The sequence below is a fragment of the Callithrix jacchus genome, chromosome 3 (assembly GCF_049354715.1).
Source record: "Callithrix jacchus isolate 240 chromosome 3, calJac240_pri, whole genome shotgun sequence".
Taxonomy (NCBI): domain Eukaryota; kingdom Metazoa; phylum Chordata; class Mammalia; order Primates; family Cebidae; genus Callithrix; species Callithrix jacchus.
This window is the reverse complement of record NC_133504.1, coordinates 58165658-58173102: the sequence shown is the minus strand read 5'-3', so window position 1 is coordinate 58173102 and position 7445 is coordinate 58165658. Positions and strand designations below refer to the sequence as shown.

Below are 7445 nucleotides of genomic sequence, written 5' to 3'. Positions count from 1 at the left end.
TGGTCTCGAACTCCTGACCCCAAGTGATCTGCCCACCTTGGCCACCCAAAGTTTTAGGATTACAGGCATGAGCTACCATGCCTAGCCTCTCTTGCTATAAAAATATTAAGATAATTAATAAAATTTGAATAAACACATAGAGATAATACTATTGTCTATGTAGTTTACTGATTTTGATGACTTTACTAGGGTCATATAAGAGAACAGTGAATATTTAGGCATAAAGGGATGTCCATCTTGTCTTTTACTTACTTTCAATTAGGTCAGAAAAAAAGCATATAGATACAGAGAGATAGGTAAGGATACATCCACAAAGAGAAAGAAAGAGAAAGCAAATGCCTGAATGCCAGCAAAATGTTAACACTTAGGCAATCTGGATGGAGGTTATACAGGAATTTTTTGTACTATTTTTGCAACTTTTCTATAGGTCTAAAATTATTTCAAAATAAAGTTTTAGAAAATCAGGAAGGAAGAAATTAAAGGAGGAAGGTGGGAAGGGAGGGAGGGAGAAGGAGGGAGATATGCTTTATCGTCCACTCCTGATTTACAAAGGCCTCTATGATCTTCATTGTTTTGTTGGTTTCGTTGATTGTATTCATTTACATAGTTTGATCTTGTCAGTGAAATCTGATATATCTTCAGGAAGAAAGTTTAGTTTTCACAGATATTTAGCTAATAAACATATCTCAAGATATCTCACAGGCAAATATTCATAGCAAGTATGATTAACCTAACTTACTAGTAGGTGAAAAGACGGAATGAATTTGGACAAAGTCATAGAATAAGTCAGTGGTAGGACTGGAAATAGAAACCAGGTTTCCTAGTAACTCATTCACTATGTTTTTTAAGCCAGAATTTTGTGATGCAGCAGCTATTCTACGGTGGAAAATTGCCCCTGGGAAGTTACAGGAGTTCATCAAAGGCAGAGGGTCAGAGCCCTGTGTCTGCTGTGGCGAGACACTGGCCATATTGCTATGCACCCCATAAATCACAAATAATAATATCCTGAGGCATTCTCTTCTGTATTAAAAGATAAGAACTCTGTTTTTGTTTCCAAAACCATTGCTCTTTTTCCCTGCTTCACATGGCTCATGTAATTCAGAAGATAGACTTCATTCAAAGAATGAAAAATAGGTGAGTCTGAATCCCGGTGCCTCTCTCCATCAATTCAGCAAGCTGCAGAACGTTATCTGCCTTGTAAGTAGCTCAGCTCCCTCTAACAAGATGTATTCCTTTCCTAAAACAGGTTTGTACTTAGGGCTTCACCACCAGCAGTGTTAGCACCACTCTGAGAAAAGTTATGTATTGACATAAGAAGTCCAAATATGGGCTTTATGGAGTGCAGGTAGACCTCATCTTTGGAGAAAAAAAATATGTAGTATTCATAAATAATAGGCTTTAGAAAAAAAAATGATAAGGAAACACTCTCCTTCAATCCTGGCAAATGCACAGGCAGGCAGAGCTCCAAAGTCATCACCAAACTAGAAATGGCTCCAGAGGCTTTCTGCAGGAAGTGTTCTCATGGACTAAAACCTCTCCACTCCAAGTGTAGTCCACAGACCAGCTGCTTCAGTATCACCTGGGAGCTTGTTAGCAATGCAGACTCCCAGGCCCCTCCACAGAATGGCAAATCAGTGTCTGCATTTTAGCAAGATTTCCAGTACATTTGTGTATACATTATTGGAGTTGGACAAACACTAAACTCCAGGAAATGATGGAATAGCTAGCTTAAGCCTAAAAAGAAGCAGAGGGAAAACATACACACACACTAACAGTGCTCTGAGGCAAGCAGAGCCACAAAAGAAGATCCAAATTCTAGTCGGAACCACCCTCAGACAGGCATCCAGTACCTCTCCACTCCACCCATTCATCCATCCCTTCTCTGGGTCTTAGATCCCCGACCACATTCACCCTAAGTGAAAAGGCTAAGCCACCTATGGCCTGTTATCTTAGAACAGAGTTCAGGTGAGAGGGGGCACACACGGCTCAGTGGTATAGCATTTGCCTGCAGAAAGGTGTTCATGTGAGATTAAAAATAGAACTGCAATATAATGCAGCAATCCCACTACTGAGTATGTATCCAAAGGAAATGAAATCGGTATGTCAAAGAGATAACCTGCACTCCCAGCTTCACTGCAGCACTATTCACAATAGCCAAGATATGGAATCATCCTAGGTGTCCATCAAGAAATGAAGGGATAAAGAAAACCAGGGATATATACACAGTATAAACATAATGGGATATATACACAATACTATTCAGCCTTTAAAAAGAAGAAAATTCTATTATTTGTGACAATATGGATGAACCTGGAGGACGTTATGTTAAGTCAACTAAACCAGGCACACAAAGACAAATACTACATGATCTCACTTATACCTGGAATCTAAATGAGTTAAACTCATAGGAGCAGAGTAGAATAGTCAGTACCAGGGTTTGGGGAAGATGGTAGTCAAATAATACAAAATTTCAGTTAGGAAGAATAAGTTCAAGAGATCTATGGTACCAGATGTTGACTACAGTTAACAATAATTTATTGTATTCCTGAAAATTGCTAAGAGTAGAGTTTAAGTGTTCTCACTACAAAATATAAGTATTTGAGGTAATGCATATGGTAATGAGCTTGGTTTAGCCCTTCCACAATGTATACATATTTCAAAACAATATGTTATACATGACAAACATATAATTTTGTCGATTAATTTTTAAAATAAAGGTAAGAGAGGTGTTTAGATATGGAACAATCCTTTGCAAACCTCGGGGCTAAAATCTAAGCTTGAGCATGTCTGCAAACCTTATAATACACGGCATCCTACTTCCAAATCTCATTAGACTGTGGAATGAGATGAGCTTATGTTTTTTTTTAAAAAATGGCTTAATTCTATTCATGTTTTGCTTCTGTCTGCTCATGCAAGCCCCAGTATCTGAACACTTTCACAAAGTAGAGACCATGATGAGTTTTGCCCACCATTTGTGTCCCCCTGGCACTGCATTGCCATTACCTGGCACATGGTGGGTAACCAGCAAATATTTGTTAAGTGGATGTTGAAATTTCTCCCAGGGAAGTCTGTGCTGCTATCCACTAGCATCTGCCAGGCATCACTATTGTTTCTGTGGCAAACTGCCTGTCCCACTGGTACTGCCACCCTTGCTGAGCAGAGCTGTAATTTCCACTGACTAGAACCACTTCTACCAAATGCTGCCACCTCCCAGTAGACAGTGAGGTATCCAGCTGGGCATTGCCAGAGCTCGGCTGGGTAATGCCTGGGCTTCTCTTGTTCTATCCGGTTTTCTATTATTCTCTGGGAAAGAGATATCCGACTGTATTCTTTTTAATTGTCTGGGAGATTAAGAGGATAACCACCACTTATTGAGTGACTACTCTGTACCAGGCCCTGTCTCAGGCACATATATTATCTCAGTTAATGATTATAACAACCTTGTAAGGGTAATAAGATTAGGCCCATTTTATTAATTTAAAAACTGAGGCTTTGCCCAGTATTGCACAGCAAATAAATGTTTGAGCTAGGGCCTCACTCTATATTCTGGGTTCTTTGTTCTTTCTCCTATATTACAAGTACACAAAGCTAAGATTTTCAATTTTCTTATTTCGCATGTGTGTGTGTGTGTGTGTGTGTGTGTGTGTGCAGTTTTGTTTTGTTTTGTTTTGTATGAGACAGGTCTTTCTCTGTTTCCCAGGCTGAAGTACAGTGGCACGATCTCAGTTCACTGCAACCTCTGCCTCCTTGGTTCAAGTGATTCTCCTGACTCAGCCTCCCAGGCAGCTGGAAGTACAAGTACACATCACCATGCCTGGCTAATTTGTGTCTTTTTAGTAGAGATGGGGTTTCACCATGTTGGCCAGGGCGGTCTCGAACTCCTGACCTCTGGTGATCTGCTTACCTCGGCCTCCCAAAGTGCTGGCATTACAGGCATGAGCCACCACATCCAACCAATTTTCTCATTTCTTAAAGGGAAAACAGGCTATTGTATTATAATTCCATTTCTACAGGAAACTAGATTCTGTCCAGTGTAGGAAATATAGTTTCAGCAAGGCCAGAAATTATCCTTGAGTTGTTATGGGAGATGGGGAGGACATTTATGAAATGTCATGGAATCTTTGTCTAACAGTCTTCTAAAGGCCTCTAGAGGTCGTCCAGGCCAAATACATCCCAGTCCATGTATCTTCCTTAAAGCATTGGCTTGAACCAGGGCCTGAGGAGAAGTTCACTCTTACAAGAAGCTGCCCTTTCAGTTTAAATAGTTCTCCTTCAATGGAGCCAAAATAGACTCCAATTCTTCCTTGGAAGCCACACAGAATCCCAAATCTCTTCACTGCAACAAGCCTTTCAAGAACTGATGCAATAAACAGGACACTCACAAAAGCAGAAATTTATCTTTTGCCATTAAAGAGGCTTGCTCTGTGATCACTTCCTTATAAGACATGATTTCCAGCTCCGTTCCCACCCTGACTAACCCTCCAGTCATGCACCAATCTGCCTTTATAGGAAACACCCACAGTCTAAGTCATAATCACAGCTTTAGTGGGGCTGAGGCAGAGTCATTTTCTCCCTTTAGTTTAACCTCACTTCTCTCTTTCCATCTTGATTTTTACCCTAGCCCCTCACACTCAAGCTGATCCAAACTGTCATCCATCTACCAAAGGGTGGTACTGATGATAACTACACAAATGCATTAACTCTCTGAAGTATTTCACCAACCTACTCACCCACCTGCCTCTGAAGCCTCCCGTTTTGAAGTGGCAATGTGATCAATCAAGTCGGTTTCATGTTCCCAGCCCACACAGTACAGAGAAAAAATTAATGACACTGACTGTTCTTCTTACAGAAGCAACCCAACTAGACAGCAGCCTTCACAACAACAGAAAAGGAACACTTCACTTTTAGTCATACTGTAAGGAAAGGGGGAGGGGGAGGGAGTGTATATAAATATATATAAAGTAAGAAGCGATTTGCCTAAAGGCCGTAACAGGGCTTATGCTCCACTGGCTTAAGTAAAAACTAGGACTCCTCTTTTCACTCAGTGCTTAAGCATTTCACAGACACCAAAGACAGTAAAGACAGAAATACTTGATTTAGAGACTTTACCCAGCCCCTGTGGTTTGTAGATTGGAACTTCCAAAGCCAACCCAATGTGAACGGAACCGATGCAGTACAAGGACAGGAGAGGCCCCTCCGCACCATCAATCATGGGCTCCCAGCAGCTCCGCTTCATTTCCTGCCCACCAGACCCAGAGAGTAAAGACTGGATGCATTTCTCTCATTCTCTCTCTCTCTTTCTCTCTCCTCTCCCCACCTCTCTCTCTCTCTCCTTTTCTCTCTCTCTTTCTCACTGCCTTCTCTCTCTCTTTCTCCTTCTCCTTCTCTCCCTCTCTCTCCCCACCCCTCATTCTTGTTTCAAGCCCAGCCCAGGTGTCAGCCTCTCCATTATGAAAATAAATCCATCCCTTGCACAGGAAGAACCGTGAGGCATTAAAGGCCTGCTCTATTCAGCTTTGTGCACAGGTGCCAGGCCCTTCCTATTTCCCTTACTATCCTCAAAAGGAAATGGCCCCTCTGTACTCCTCATTCCTCAGGTCCCTAGACATACTCAGATTTCCACACCCTGAAATATTGACTTCCTAAATTAGATTTCCCACCCCCAGCACTATTTACATAAAGACAGCATGGAGTGGCTTGGAGTCTGTCTCTTAGAGAACTTACTTAAGGGCAGTGGCTTTCCATCTGACTTCCACAGAGATCTAGGGTCTCTCTGGAACCACCTCAGGAGGCAAAGGGAAGGCCCACAGGATGGGCTAGCTTTTACATATAGGAATATAGAAATACTGTGTAGGATTTTTTCTAATAGGAATACTCTTCCACTCAAGAAAAGAAAGCCAGGTTACCATAGGGAAGCATTCCTTCCTCCTTATCGCCCCGTGGCCATCAAATACACACACGGAAAGATGTGTGCCTTCTCTGCTTCCCGTGAAAGAGAAAAAGCTAAAAAAAGCTTTTGTGTTGTAGAATAAAAAGCGACAACAGGCAGAATGTTACTACTTCAGCTTCTCCCAGTTCTTAGAATGACACACTCTCAGAGAGCTCAGGATCATCCAGTCCAGCCCTTCATTATTCAGATGTGAAGTGAAAACCCACAGAGTTTTATTAACTTGGCTTGCTTTATTAACTTGGAAGCAAAGTCACTACCACAATTTTTTACACATAGTGCGCACTCAGTGTTGAAGGAATAAATGTTTACATAAATAATTTGTTAATATACACCCAATTCATTGCAGAAAACAGTTCAGGTGGTTTTCTAAGAAACATAAATCAAACAAACACAAGGGAATGACATTTAATAGGAGTGACAAAAAGGATGAATAGATATGCGCAGAGATGTTCTTGTCTTGAACTAAAGCTCCAAAAATTACTATCTCAGGTACTCAAGACTTTGGAAATTAACATTTGTTGTACTTTTCTAGACTATTCTAAATTTAAGTAATGAACAATTTTCTACTTAGAAGTTTAAATAACTAGTGAGAAGGCAAGGAGGGCTGGCAGGTAACAACGTGTCTATGGATAATATTTTGTGTCTAGGTATATCCTGCTTGATTTCATTCAAATTTGACTGCTCTTCTCTCAAGACCAGAGCCTTTTCACTAAGATTTGCTGTAAGAAAACAGAATTGGGTATGACAAACAGCAAGCCAAGTAGAGAACCTAAAGAGGTCGCATAGGCTGGCATGTGTTGGGACAGGCTTGATGGTTGTGTGCATGTATCTCACAGAAGAAGGCGATAGTCTCACTTCTCTAAGATTTGCCCATGAACTAGCAATAATGGCATCACCTGGGAGCTGGCTAGAAATGCAGATTCTCAAGCCCCACCCCAAACCCACAGAATCAGAATCTGCATTTTAAAAAGATCACCAGTTAATCTGAATGCACATTAAAGTTTGAAAAAGCAGTGCTCCACAGCGTCTTTAAACTCACCAATGCAGATGCCTGAAGTGCAGCCATAAAGACCTAAAGAAGATTTCTCAAAGAACTAAAAATAGAACTACCAATTGATCCAGTAATTCTACTACTGGGGATATATCCAAAGGGAAGAAATCATTACATCAAAAGGATACCTGCATTCGTATGTTGATTGCAGCACTATTCACAACAGCAAAGACGGGATCACCGTGAGTGTCCATCAACAGAGGCCTGGATAAAGAAAACATATACTATGCGATATTACTCAGCCATAAAAAAGATGGAAATCATGTCTTTTGTAGCAGCATGGCTGGAACCGGAAGCCATTATTCTAAGTGTAATAACTCAGAAACAGAGTAAAGTACTGTATGATCCCACTTATAAGAATGAATACGCAATGGGTACACAGAGTGGAATATGACACACTGGAGGCTACAAAAGGTAGGAGGGTGGAAAGGAGTGAGGGTGAAA

General features: G+C 41.0%; 1 long non-coding RNA gene across 1 annotated transcript in view; it reads right to left on the bottom strand.

Annotated features, from left to right (window-relative positions):
- Positions 1-6076: 6076 nt before the first annotated feature.
- Positions 6077-7445, bottom strand: part of LOC108590812 (uncharacterized) — a 64320-nt gene continuing 62951 nt past the window's right edge. The window contains exon 7 of the long non-coding RNA XR_013533374.1: positions 6077-7205. This is a non-coding gene — a long non-coding RNA (uncharacterized LOC108590812). The remainder of the gene's footprint in view (positions 7206-7445) is intronic.